The following is a 13187-nucleotide window of genomic DNA, read 5'->3' on the forward strand; positions in this document are numbered from 1 at the left end:
TACCTCCAAAAAGGAACACAGTCATGCATATATCTTGATTTTAGACCAATGAGGCTCATGTCAAACGTATGATCTATAGAAGGAGAACGCAGTAAATTAAGCCACAAAATTTGTTGTAATTTGTTATAGTAGCGAAAGAAAACTAGTAAAACTAGTAAACAGTGTGTGTGTGTATATATATATATATATATATATACACACACACACACAAATAGTCTATTAATTCATGCTTTTCCCTTTTCTCGCTCTTTTTTTTTTTTTAACATTAATGCCTGGTAAACAGAAGTTCTTAATGCTACTTTTTGAGTCTCTTAACCACTGTTACTGTGGTTAATGTGTGTATATGCTTGCAGACAACAGACACATATGCATATATATATGTATTTTTAATTAAATTGTTATATACGTATATGTATGTGTATATGTGTACATATTTCAAAGGTTCATTTGCCATTCTTTCTTCTAGGTGCCTATGGGAAAGTTGAGTTTAGCTGAGAAAAGCCATCCTGAAACTGAAGAAGTAGTGAAAACTGAATGTTAAGTTTAATTATCTTCTAGGATATTCACATATGCGTAGACACGTAAAGGGAAGGAACGAGGGAGAAAAAGAGAACCAAATGTCCACAAGTGCTGAGGATTAAGAAATAAATAAAGCCATATCAAATATTCAAGTCTTCAAAGGCAAATAGATAAGTAAATAAAACAAATATTATACAATAAGTTACTGATAAAAGTAAATTTCTTTGGGAATAAAGACAGTATAAAACCTGAGTTTTAATTTTTGCTCTGTCATGAATTACGTAGGTGATATTAGAGAACCATCTATATCTCTATACTCGTTTCTTTATTGGTAAAATGGAAATATTTGATTATGTGAGCTCTAAAACCATTTTCTGCTATTATTCAATCAGCCTATGATATAATTAGATGTCTGACTTACAAATAAATTTCATTTATTAGTAAGAGCAGAGCCTCCTCTCCCTCCATCTCACCTTCTCCATTCCCCACCAAAAACATGCCTTCACATAGTTCCCCCTGCCCATGGTTGTGACATTAGGCCATAAAGATAGAGGCAGATTAATCATGCAGATATGTGGATGTTTTTAATCTGTTGTTAAGTATCCCAGAAGTATGGCTGCTTAATCTAGGTGCCCAACAAAGCAAAACCAAATTGCATTTGAGTTCTCCTTTTTAAGATTCCCAATTTCTTTCTTTCTTTCTTTCTTTCTTTCTTTCTTTTTCTTTCTTTCTTTCTTTCTTTCTTTCTTTCTTTCTTTCTTTCTTTCTTCTTTCTTTTCTTTTCTTTCTTCCTTTCTTCCTTTCTTCTTTTTTTGATTATATTTATTTGTTTTTTTTATTATTTTATTTTATTTTATTTATTTGTTTGTGAGAGAGACCAAGCATGAGCCAGGGTGAGGGGCAGAGGGAGAAGCAGACTCCCTCATGGCGCAGAGGGGCTAACAAGGGTCTGGATCCCAGGACTCCAGGGTCATGACCTGAGTCGAAGGCAGACACTTAACTGACTGAGGTACTCAGGAAACCCTAAGATTCCTAACTCCTCCAATATTCCTACATTTGTCTAAAGTACAATCAGTCATACTACCAAACAATAAAACTCACACAAATACACAAAGGCAAGCTAGGGTGATTTCATATGGATGGTCTAAAAATCTTTCATTGAAACATAATGCAAACATATATTTGTTTCAAACAGTAAGAAAAAAAAAAACTTCGAAGTTCAAAGCTAGATTTTCTAAATATCCCCTGGGAAATTATACAAACCTTCATTTTCACTGTTTAACACTTTACAGAACCACTAGCCCATCTGTTTAATAAGTATGCACAATGAAAATAGTCCTCCTTGCTCTCTGCAGAGATTAAATAATGATCACCCAAAGACGTCAGGCCCTAATCCCCAGAAACTTAAATGTTTATTTTACAAGAAAGAAGAGTCTTTGCAGATGTGATTAGGGTCTTGACAAAGGGAAATCACCCTGGATTATCCAGATGGGCCCTAAATCCAATCACAAGGTCCTTGTAAGAGAGACATACACAGGAGAAGGCAATGTGACCAAAAGGCACAGATTGCAGTTATGTGACCCCAAGCAAGGGAATGCAGACAGGCACTCAAAGCTGAAAGAGGCAAGAAACAAACTGTTAGACCTTCAGAGAAAGACTGCAGGCCTGTTGACGCATCATGATTTCTGTCCTGGAACTGAGGTTGAACTTCTAGTCTTCAGAATCCTGAGAGTAAGTTCTAAGCTACTAAATTTGTGGCAATTTGTTACTGCAGCCACAGGAAACCATTCCAACCTTCAAAACAGCTCTGCCTATTTTTATAATATTTAGCAAATCCATTCTCTTACACGACTTACAGATGAGTTTTTAATATAAGGACTGAAGTTTACTTTAAAAACAAAATAGAAAAAATATTTCATTTAATAGTCATTTAGCATTTAAAAGTAGAATAATAAATGTGTTTCCATTCAGAAGATGCTTAGATATTATTTATCCACGTTCTCCTAGTTCATAAATTATTCCTAGAACCACATCACTTTTTAGTAGGCTTTCTAGTACTCTAGGTTCATGAGGTAAGATTTAGCTGGCATTTAATATCACATAGATTAGTATATAAAATATTTCTTTATATATAAATTCAATATAGTGTTTAAGAACAAGGAGAAAGATTTGTAAGTTATAATGACTTTCCAAACTATAATATTAAGGTCATTTTGAATATACAAATTTAATGATAATAGCTTTAAAAACTCATGGAAAAAAATTACCCCAATCAATTACTACAACAACAGTTTTCTTATTTAGATAAACTCTTAAATTGAATACAAACTCTTAATTTAGTTTTAGATATACAGAAAAATGGTAAAGATAGTAGAGTTCCAATATGCCCCACATCCAGTTTCCCTATTATTAAATATTCTACTTTATAATGATACATTTGCCAAGATTAATGAACCAATATTGATATGTTATTAAGTAAAGGCTATACTTCATTGACATTTCCTTAGTTTTTACATAATGTTTACCTAATTACTAAAAATTAATGCTGAGGAAAACTAAAGCATATGTAAATAAAATGGAGAAATATTCATATTCATGAATGGAAGACTCAGTATTATTAGGATGTCAAGTCTTGATCTATTGATTGAATGTAATCCCAAACAAAATCCCAATAAACTATTTATAGCTATAATGCATTGATTTTAAAATTCATATGGAAAGGCAAAATACCTTGCCGAGTCAACACAATACTAAGAAAGAAGAAACTAGAGATGTCAACTCAATTTTAAGGGTACTTATAAAGGTACGGTAATCAAAATGGTGTGGTATGGCTGAAAAATGGACACAAAGATTAATGGAGTATAATCCAAGTCCTGAAGTAAACCCACACAAATATAGTCACTTGATTTTTGATGGACGTGCAAAAGAGAAATGATAATCTTTACCATTTATAATGGGGGGGGGAAGCACACAGACTCTGTGACATTACACTTTTCACAAAAACTAAATCAAAGTGGACTGCAGGCTTACTTGTAAAATGAAAAACTATAAAACTTCTAGGACGAAACAAGAGAAAGTCTACGTGACCTCGGTTTTGTGATGAGTTTTAGATACAACATCAACAGTACAATCTATGGTAAAAATTATTGATAAGTTGCGCCTTACTAATTTCATTGATAAGTTGGGCCTTATTAATTTAATGTATATTTATATTTTCATTTCTAATATTTATTCATTGTCTTGTCTACTTTCAATACATACAAATTTCGTACAATATTTGTTCTATGTTCCCACTATTAGTATATACTTTTCTATGTCATTATGTAGCCTTTGTGGGGTCCATAATAATTTTTTTAAAAGTGTTTATATAATTTAATTAGTTTTAAATGCAAATGTAGAAAAATATTTAACAACTGCTAAACCAAAATATGATGAATATCCTATGTATACCTAAGTCGGGCTCATGGGAACTGTAATTATAAAATCGTGGTAATTTTGATATTTCTTTGACTAGAAAATTTATAGTATACCAAACACTTGTATATATGATTAGTTCAAAATTAATGACTACTACTCTCTTGTTACATTTATTATCAAATAGTGAATGGAAGTACACTTTTGTAAGACCAAGATGACTGAAAAATATTTCCTTAGAGAGTGAAGGTAACTGTGAAATCACAGATATAAATACAAAAGTGGTGCTGGATAATGTTTTATACTATACAGGGGTTTTGTCTCAAGAGAAAAATGATGAGACTCTAAACATCTGTTGAATTTTAGGAATCATTTCAAATGTGTCTCAAGCGAGACACACTCATGTTGACATCCAGAGGCACCGCAGCATTGTTGTAAAGAGCATCGCTGTTAATAATACTTGGGATGAAATTCTGATTTTGCCATGTGCTAGCTAGGTGCCATTCTTTCTATGCCTCAGTTTATGCACTTCAAAACAGGAGCAATACAGTGCCTTTTTTCAGGAGAATGCTTTGGACTACATAAAATAATGTGTGTTGCATAGATAATGAATATGAACCACCATAGTCGTATTTATAGGTAATATATAATATATGCCTAAAGTGCAAATACCTAAACATGTGAATTTAAAATAGCCAAAACTTAATATATGGTCCTTTAAAAATGAAGGACACCTCATTTCATGTACACACATCCATTCCATGAAAAAGTAAAATATCCTCTCAATTTGATATGATTCCAAACACATTAGCACATTCTTTTCCGTTTTTTTTTTTTTTTTTTTTTTTTTTACACTAGCACTTTCTATTGCAATTCAAGACCTACATAGGCTGTTGAAAAACTTATGTGCATACACTGGCAGATGAGAATGCATTTCCCAGAAAATAATTTGATTGTTCAAGATTCTTCAGTTAAATGAGTAAATTAGAATTTTAGTGACATGCCTATATTAACTGCCATTGAAAAAAATATTTTTGGAATATTCTTAAAAATATATCTGTGTAGTCTAAATTGTGGCCTTTGTGTCTTTTAAAAGTGTTTTAAGGTTGTTTTTTAGTGCAGGTAAGGTTCACAGAAAATTTGAGGTGAAGTACAGAGTTCCCATATACTCCTTGTCCTCTCACATGCACGGCAGTCCCCCATTACCAACATCCCCCACTAGAGGGTACATTTGTTACAACTGATGAACCTGCCTTGATAAGTGATAATCACCCAATGTCCACAATTTATGTTGTAGTTCACTTTTGGTTTTGCACATTGTATTTTTTGGACAAATGTATAATGACACGTATCTACCATTATGGTATCCTATGGAGTATCTGCACTATCCTAAAAAACCTTTGTATTCTCTCGGTTTATCCTCTCCCTCAGTGCAACAACCTAGTCAACCACTGATCTTTTTTTTTACTGTCTCTAGTAGTTTTGCCTTTTCCAGAATGTCATATATTGGGGTTATACAGCATGTAGCCTTTTCAGGTGAGTTTCTTTCATTTAGTAAGACATATTTGAGGGTCTTCTATGTCTTTTCATGCTTGATAGCTTATTTCTTTACAGACCTGAATAATATTCCATTGTCTGGATGTACCACAACTTATCGATTCACTGGCTGATGCACATTTTGGTGGCTTCCAAGTTTGGGCAATCATGAGTAAAACGACTATGAATATCTCTGTGCATGTTTTTGTGTGGTTTTAATGCCTCTGGATAAATGGAAAAGAGTGTGACTGCTGCATCACCTAGTAAGAATACATTTTAAATTTGTAAGAAACTACAAAACCATCTTCCCAAGTGGCAGTACCATTTTACATTCCCTCCAGCAATGAATGAAAGTCCCTGTTGCTCAATATCATAACCAGCATTCCGTGTTCTCAGTGTTCTGGATTTTGACCATTTTAATGTGTATTTGGTATTCCATTGTTGTTTTAATTTGTATTTCCCTGATGAGTATGCTAGGAAGCATCCTTTCATATGCTTATTTGCCATCTGTATATCACTTTTAATGATATTTCTCTCAGTCTGTTCAGGCCGCTATAGGAAAAATATCATAACTGGGTTGCTTAAAAAACAAACAACTTCACATAATTCTGGAGGCTGGGAAATCCAAGACCAAAGCTCCAGATCTGGTGTTTTGTGAGAGCCAGTTTGCTGGTTCAGAGATGGTCATCTTTTCACCGTGTCTTTGCATGGTAAAATGGGGAAGACAGTTATCTGGGCAATCTTTTATAAGACCATTAATTTCATTCATGAGGACTCTGCCATCATGACATGATCACCTGCCCAAAGCTCTACTTCCAAAAACTACCACACTGGAAATTAGGTTTCAACATATGAACTGTGGGGGACAGTTTCTAATCAGGTTGTTTGTTTGCTTATTGTTGAGTTTTAAGAGTTCTTCACATAATTGGTATAACAAGACTTCTAGCAAATGTGACTTTTGCAAATATTTTGTCCTAGTCTGTGGCTTGTCTATTCATTCTCCTGACACAATCTTGCACAGAGCATAAGACTTTTTTGAATTTTAATGAAGTCCAACATCTCAGTTCTTTCTTTCACGGATTGTGCCTTTGGTGTTCTATCTAAAACGTCATCGCCATACCCAAAGTTTTCCCCTATGCCATCTTGTATGAGTTTTATAGTTTAGTGTTTTCCATTTAGATTGATGATCAATTTAGAGTCAATTTTTGGGAAGCGTATAAGATCTGTGTATAGATTAATTTTTTAATACATGTACATGTCCAGTTGTTCTAACTCCATTTGTTGAAGAGGCCATCTCTGCTCCACTGTACTACTTTTACTTTATCACAGATCAATCGATGACATTGATGTGGGGACTCTATTCTGTTCCATTCATCTGTTTGTTAATACCACAGCATCTTGAGAACTGTAGTTTTTTGATTTTTTTAAAAGATTTTATGTATTTATTCATGACAGACACACACACACACACACACACACACACACACACAGAGAGAGAGAGAGAGAGAGAGATAGGCAGAGACACAGGCAGAGGGAGACCCAGGCATGCAGGCACCATGCAGGGAGCCTGGTACGGGATCTGATCTTGAGGCTCTGGGATCATGTGGTGAGCTGAAGGCAGACACTCAACTGCTGAGCCACCCAGGCGTCCCAAGGACTGTAGCTTTACAGCAAGTCTTTAAGTTGTGTTGTATCAGTCTTTCAACTTTATTTTACTTCAGTATCATATAGGTTGTTCTGGCTTTTTTGTACACAAATATTTTTATTTGCAACATTCATTAAAAATATTTCTGCATGGAGGGGTGCCTGGATGGCTCAATTGGTTAAACGTCCAAATCTTGATTTTGGCTCAGGCCATGTTCTCATGGGTCATAAAATCAAGCCCTTCATCTGGCTCCATGCTGAGCAGGGAATCTGCTTGACAATTCTCTCCCTCTCTGCTCTCCACCCTGACTTGTATGCAATTGCTCTCTCTCTCTCTAATAAATAAATCTAAAAATATTTCTACATGAAATACACACTGTGATGATTTTTACATTATGTTATACCACAAAATAATATTCATTTCACAGGAAATGATTTGCACAGTTACTTATTCTCTTTCTCTTCCTGTCTCTCACTCTAGTTCTTACTCCTGTACTTACTCTTGGTCCCTCTGCAACAAATAAGCCCACACTGATTTATTAAAACAGGTAAAATGAGGGACACCAATTTTTTTTACCATTTAAACATAATACCTAACAGTTATAAATGAATATTATCAGAAATGCTGAAACAAATAAATACATTTCTCTACGGAGAAAGACTCGCTTTCTAGGTACGTATGTGCTCAGATCCATATAAAGTCACAGATTGAAAGAAAGAGGTCTCTATACTTTCCTGATCTTGGTCTAATGCTATTGTTAGGATGCTGAGTAATTAAAAGGAGACATAGCTATTTCTTACACTCTACTATCTCGCACACACTACCTCTCTAAACAAGAAGGTAAATTTTCTCCTTTGTCAGAATGCTTACCAGAGTGTGGCTTTATTTAATAGCTAAAGCTATTAAAAACATCTTTGTAATGTAATACTTACATTGCATAATAAGTGTTACATTTGTATAAATTATAGGTAAAATCATTAGATAGCAAGATAACCAAATTTTGATACTCATGCATCCTACTTTTTTATATAAATGGCCACTATGTTTATAGAAATACAATCATCCTACAGATTAAAGTCTGAGTTAAAAACATGTAAGTCCCGTATCAACAAACTGGTTGTAAGAATTTAAATTTTAGAGCTTTTGTGAGATGCTTTGCTCCTTTACACTTTGTCAAAGCTGAGACATAGAACAAAAAAAATCAGGTGGCTTAGACTGCCCTTGAAATGTATATTTTGAATAAAACTAGTCACATTTACCTAGATTTAGATTGGTTAGAAAAAATCTGAAATTTTGACTTGACAAACAGCTATTGCCTCAAGAGATATGGAGATTAATCCAGGTCGCTCACAGAACATTTGTGCACCAGATGCCATAACATTTTCCCAGGTGGAAGAAAAGCTCCCCAAATAATAGAGAACTACATATAAAGAGGATAACTGGCTAACAGGGGCTTATAGACCTTCAAAATAGTGTGAGGCTATAAATTATTTAGGAAGATATAACTAGATAAATTAAGAAGGAATATAGTATATCATTAATGAGCAACATTTTCTGCCATAAAATGTGGAATTGACGCCGATAATTGAGTAAAATCTCCTGGTTGCTAAAATTGCCAGTTATATTTGATTTTACAGTTTAAAAAAAAGTGGAGAAAGGAAAGGAAAATATAGTTTTTCATGACAGAGTATGATTAAATAATTTATCAAAAGAAAAAATACGATATCCGAAACTGCATGTCATCCTATCTTTGTTTTTTAAGAATCTATACACAGTGAAATAAAGTCCTATGAATTGAAACTATACTTATTGTTCCCCAATAGTGAGTACAGACATTAAAAACACTCTTTTAGTAACAAACTACTTTAGTTTAAGGTTAAACTGCAGTGAAAATTATTCTAGTCTATATTTTTTAAATTTAATTTCTATTCCCACTTTTCTTCCGATGGCCAGTTGTGTTAGGGGTATGATTATTTATTGTGAAATATCACTTGGAAGTTATTTTAAAAACCAGGCTTGAAACATTATTATGAAAGATTTAGATGCTAATTTAAACAAATTAAAATGTCCTTGCAATTATTATTACTGCCTCCCAGAGGCCTGATATACTTTCCCTTTCTTGTATCTGCTCTCTAGTCTCTGCTTCGGGGAATAGTTTGCAAGACAACTCAAGCTGCTGAGAGCTTCTGCTTTAGAATCTCACATGGAGTGTTTTCTCTGTGTGTGTTTGCTGTAAATAATTAATGGGTCTAAGTGAATCTAGATTGGCAATATGAAATATGATATTCACTATCTTAATCTCCTTAGATTAAGCAGAGGATGCCCCATAGGGGTTCTGGCCCCTGGAAAAAAGCATAATAATGCACATGAAAATTGCCTACTTAATCAGTAGTCTCAGAGAGGACTGTGAAAGTTAACATCATAATAATCCTAAGAAGTAGGTTATTATTATGACTTTGTTAGACATAAGGCTAAAACCTCACACATTATCCAAATTTTTAGGGTTACGAAGCAAAATAGGAATTGGAAAGTGATACTTCTTTTCACTTATATTAGTGATTCAGTGGAAATTAAATTTGCATCTGTCATGCATTTGAGTTTTTTTTATTGATGGTAGTGAAATCATAATGCCATAACGTTATTTGCAGTATGCAGACCTCTCTAAGACTGTGTCTCAACCCTGTAAATAATGGAAGGGGATGGAGTGGATGAAATAGAGGTAAATAACTGAAACTGAATTTTACGTTTGCACAAACATCATGAAGAGATCCAGAATTCCGGTCCAGGTAAATTGAAAAAATTACGCTTATGCTCTGTGTGAAGAAAGGAGCTTTGTAAAAAAAATACTTCTCTATTTTCTAGCTCATGGAAAGAAGGCTTAAAGAGAGACTGTCACAGAAAAGACTAACATATTAGCAAAAAGTCTAAATCTAGATCATGGGTTCCTTAGAATGAAAGGCGACATACGGAGTTTGAAATTACAAATGCTTAATTATGTAAAAACGGAATGCTAAATGGTAAGAATCAAGTGGCTGACTGTCACATTATTATACCAGCAGAGGAGAGAACAAACATTTTACTCAGAAATGAAAGAAAAATGAAACATATAAGAATAATTATTTAAAAAAATTTTTAAAGTAAGCTCTATGCCCAACATGGGGCTTGAACTCACGACTCCAAGATCAAGAGTCTCATGCTCTACCAACTGAGCCAGCCGGGCACCCCTATAATTCTAATGGACACCTTAGTATAACTGAAACAGAGATGAAATAATAGAATTTTAGAATATATTTCACTATCATTTTTTATGTTTAACATTATCACACTGAAATGGCAGCCACAGAATATCATTTATTAACCAGTTATTAGATTTTTCTTACCTCCATTTATTTTTACATATAGCTCTGTAAAACTAATAGCTTATTTATCAACTGAATAAATTCTATTTTTGATTGGCATGCTTTCAGAAAAACCATTTTACTTGAGTTGACAAATACTATAAACTGCTCTGACCTAAAGCTCAGATATTAAAGAGTGTTATTAAAGATATTTAGTACCAAGTTAAGTTTTCTTCCTGATACATCATGAAAATTCAACTATCATTGGAAATGCAAGAGTGCTAGATAAAAAATTACTTTTAGTAGTATGTGTCAGAAAAAGAATATTAAAGATATTTATGTTTAAATCCTCCATAGAGTTTTCTTTTCTAAAAATGAAGGGTAATTTGAACCTCAGTATTAAGCTAGATTTGTTTTAGAAAATATATTGATGGGTAGGATTACAGATGTGAATTTAAATGTGTTGGTATGAAATCTGGCCTACTTTCACACTTGGGTAAGTACATTTATAATAAGTATAGTGACTTACACAAAAATATTTTTACTACATAGTATAAAAATATTGGGAAGTCTCTAAATAATTGCTATTTCATTAAATGATTTCAACACATGCATCACTATTGTATATAACCTAGAAAACTCAAGCGAATTCCCCTCTGAAATAAGGTTTTTATGAGGTTTCCTGAGGGCACCAGAAAAAAATGTGGCATAATCCTTTAGTAACCAAATTATTGATTAGGTACCAGGTAAGTGTGCTTGAATTTGTACAGGGAATCTTTTCCTATGATAACGCTATTGTGGATCACAGAAAAGAGACTAATAACCTAAAAGCATGAAAATTATGATATCAATTTTCATCCTGTTAAAAAAGGAAAGTCATACTCGTATTTTCCTGTCCACCCTCATCCTACTCTCCAACTCCTGGGCACTATTGGAATGCGATTCTAGATGTGAAAGACAAGACTGAATAAATGATTAAAGGTGCCTTGATAGACATGACAAATTCATCCTAGGGGGAAAAATAGGGAAAACATTCCCATCAATGGAATAAATGGAGAGATGAACTTATTGAAGAACGAAAAATTCACATTTATTTTAAACTCACATATAACTAAACATTTAGCATGTCTGAATAGCACCTAGATTAACTACTTTTGCAGGTGAGAAGCGATTCAATTTCTTTCTTATCTCAAAGGAAATTTTTTTATTCTGCATTATAGGCTTTTCATCTGCAAAATCTGATTTCAAAAATTACTCCTTAATGAATAAGAGACAAGGAAAATACAATGATCTTTAACTGAAAGTATTAGCTTCCATTTTCTTCCAAATTTGGGGCATGAGACTAATCCACTTCCTCATTGCCAATTTGGAATATAATTTTTTTTCTCCTCTTGTGAAAGTCTGTCGTGGTAATTCACATACCAAGTAGAAACACTTTAACCCTTTCATCACACAATGATAATCTTTAATACACTCTTGTTATAAACATTCACCTGCTGAAATAAAAACAAAAGGAATCAGCAACCAACTGGTTGATTGCAACCAACTGGTGAATCAACTGATTGAATCAACTGGTGATTACAACCATGATTTAGTAAATCCATAAGTAAAGAGCAGGGTAGGTTGCTTTTTGATTATTACAATAACCAGAATTATAATATTTATAAACTTTTTTCTTTACCAACAGCTCTAGTATATATTTATTTTCTTTCTCCTTATATTTCAGTAGCGTTATTCCCACACTCCATGGAAAAAAGCCAACAAACAGTGAAAATAACTTTAAAGCAACCTATTGCAATGCTGAAGCCAAAGTATCAGTTGGAATGGTATACACTTGGACAGTCGTTACTATGATATTAAAGGAGACAGGCCATGCCTGACCTGCCGTTGATATAACCATAGGCTGGCAACACATTCCTCAAGAGCCACACAACCTTCTATCATTCAAGATTGGTGGAGGACAGATGTTTTCCATCAGTGTGATAGTATTTTTACACTGCTTTCATTAAACTGTCATTTCCTAAACTGCTTCAATTTCAGGCCCCTTTTATCGCTTTGTTAGTTTTAATGCATTTCTCTGTACCTTGGGTGACAGGAAGGTAGCCCTAACTTTAATTGTGTGTATACTTGCCAAAGATTGGGCCGTATACACTCACAGTAGCCCTCGGTGGGATTGTACCTAATTGTAAAGTGAAAGCAATATTGGAACAAGCAGCAGCATAAAGATCACTAGTTATTCATGGCGTGGAGACTAAGAAAGATTATGTATGTATTAAAATGCTTTGAAGTGAAACATTTATGCAACTTACTTTGAAGGAATCAATAACTTTGATATATTAGCGCAGGTGAAAATATTGTTCATTTAACAGAAATGGATGTAAGACAGAAATAAAAGGGACATTCAAAATCAACAGCTATCTGGAAAACTAGAAATCACCCTCAGTACAACTGAACTAAATGATCCTTTCTGAAAGTTCCCCCTTCATGTAAAAGGTGTGCACTTCCTATCGCTTTACTATTGAATGGCGATATTTACTTGAATTTCGTCATTTAGATGTTTTTGTTTTATTTTATTTCTGCATGACCTGTGAGATAGAACCATCGGGACATTAGTTCGAATAGGCTTACAAAGAGGAATTTATTCCTAAATTATAATTATTAGAGAATGGTGGGTATGTATCACCCATGAGTACAGAGACAATTGATAAGAAAACCTGTTATATATCAGCTCATTC

At 33.6% G+C, this 13187-nt stretch overlaps 1 non-coding gene across 1 annotated transcript; it reads right to left on the reverse strand.

Moving 5' to 3' along the window:
* Positions 1–10261: 10261 nt before the first annotated feature.
* Positions 10262–10334, reverse strand: TRNAK-CUU (transfer RNA lysine (anticodon CUU)). The gene has a single exon. It is a non-coding gene; the product is annotated as a tRNA-Lys (tRNA).
* Positions 10335–13187: the final 2853 nt, after the last annotated feature.

The sequence above is a fragment of the Canis aureus genome, chromosome 2 (genome assembly GCF_053574225.1).
Source record: "Canis aureus isolate CA01 chromosome 2, VMU_Caureus_v.1.0, whole genome shotgun sequence".
Lineage (NCBI taxonomy): Eukaryota > Metazoa > Chordata > Mammalia > Carnivora > Canidae > Canis > Canis aureus.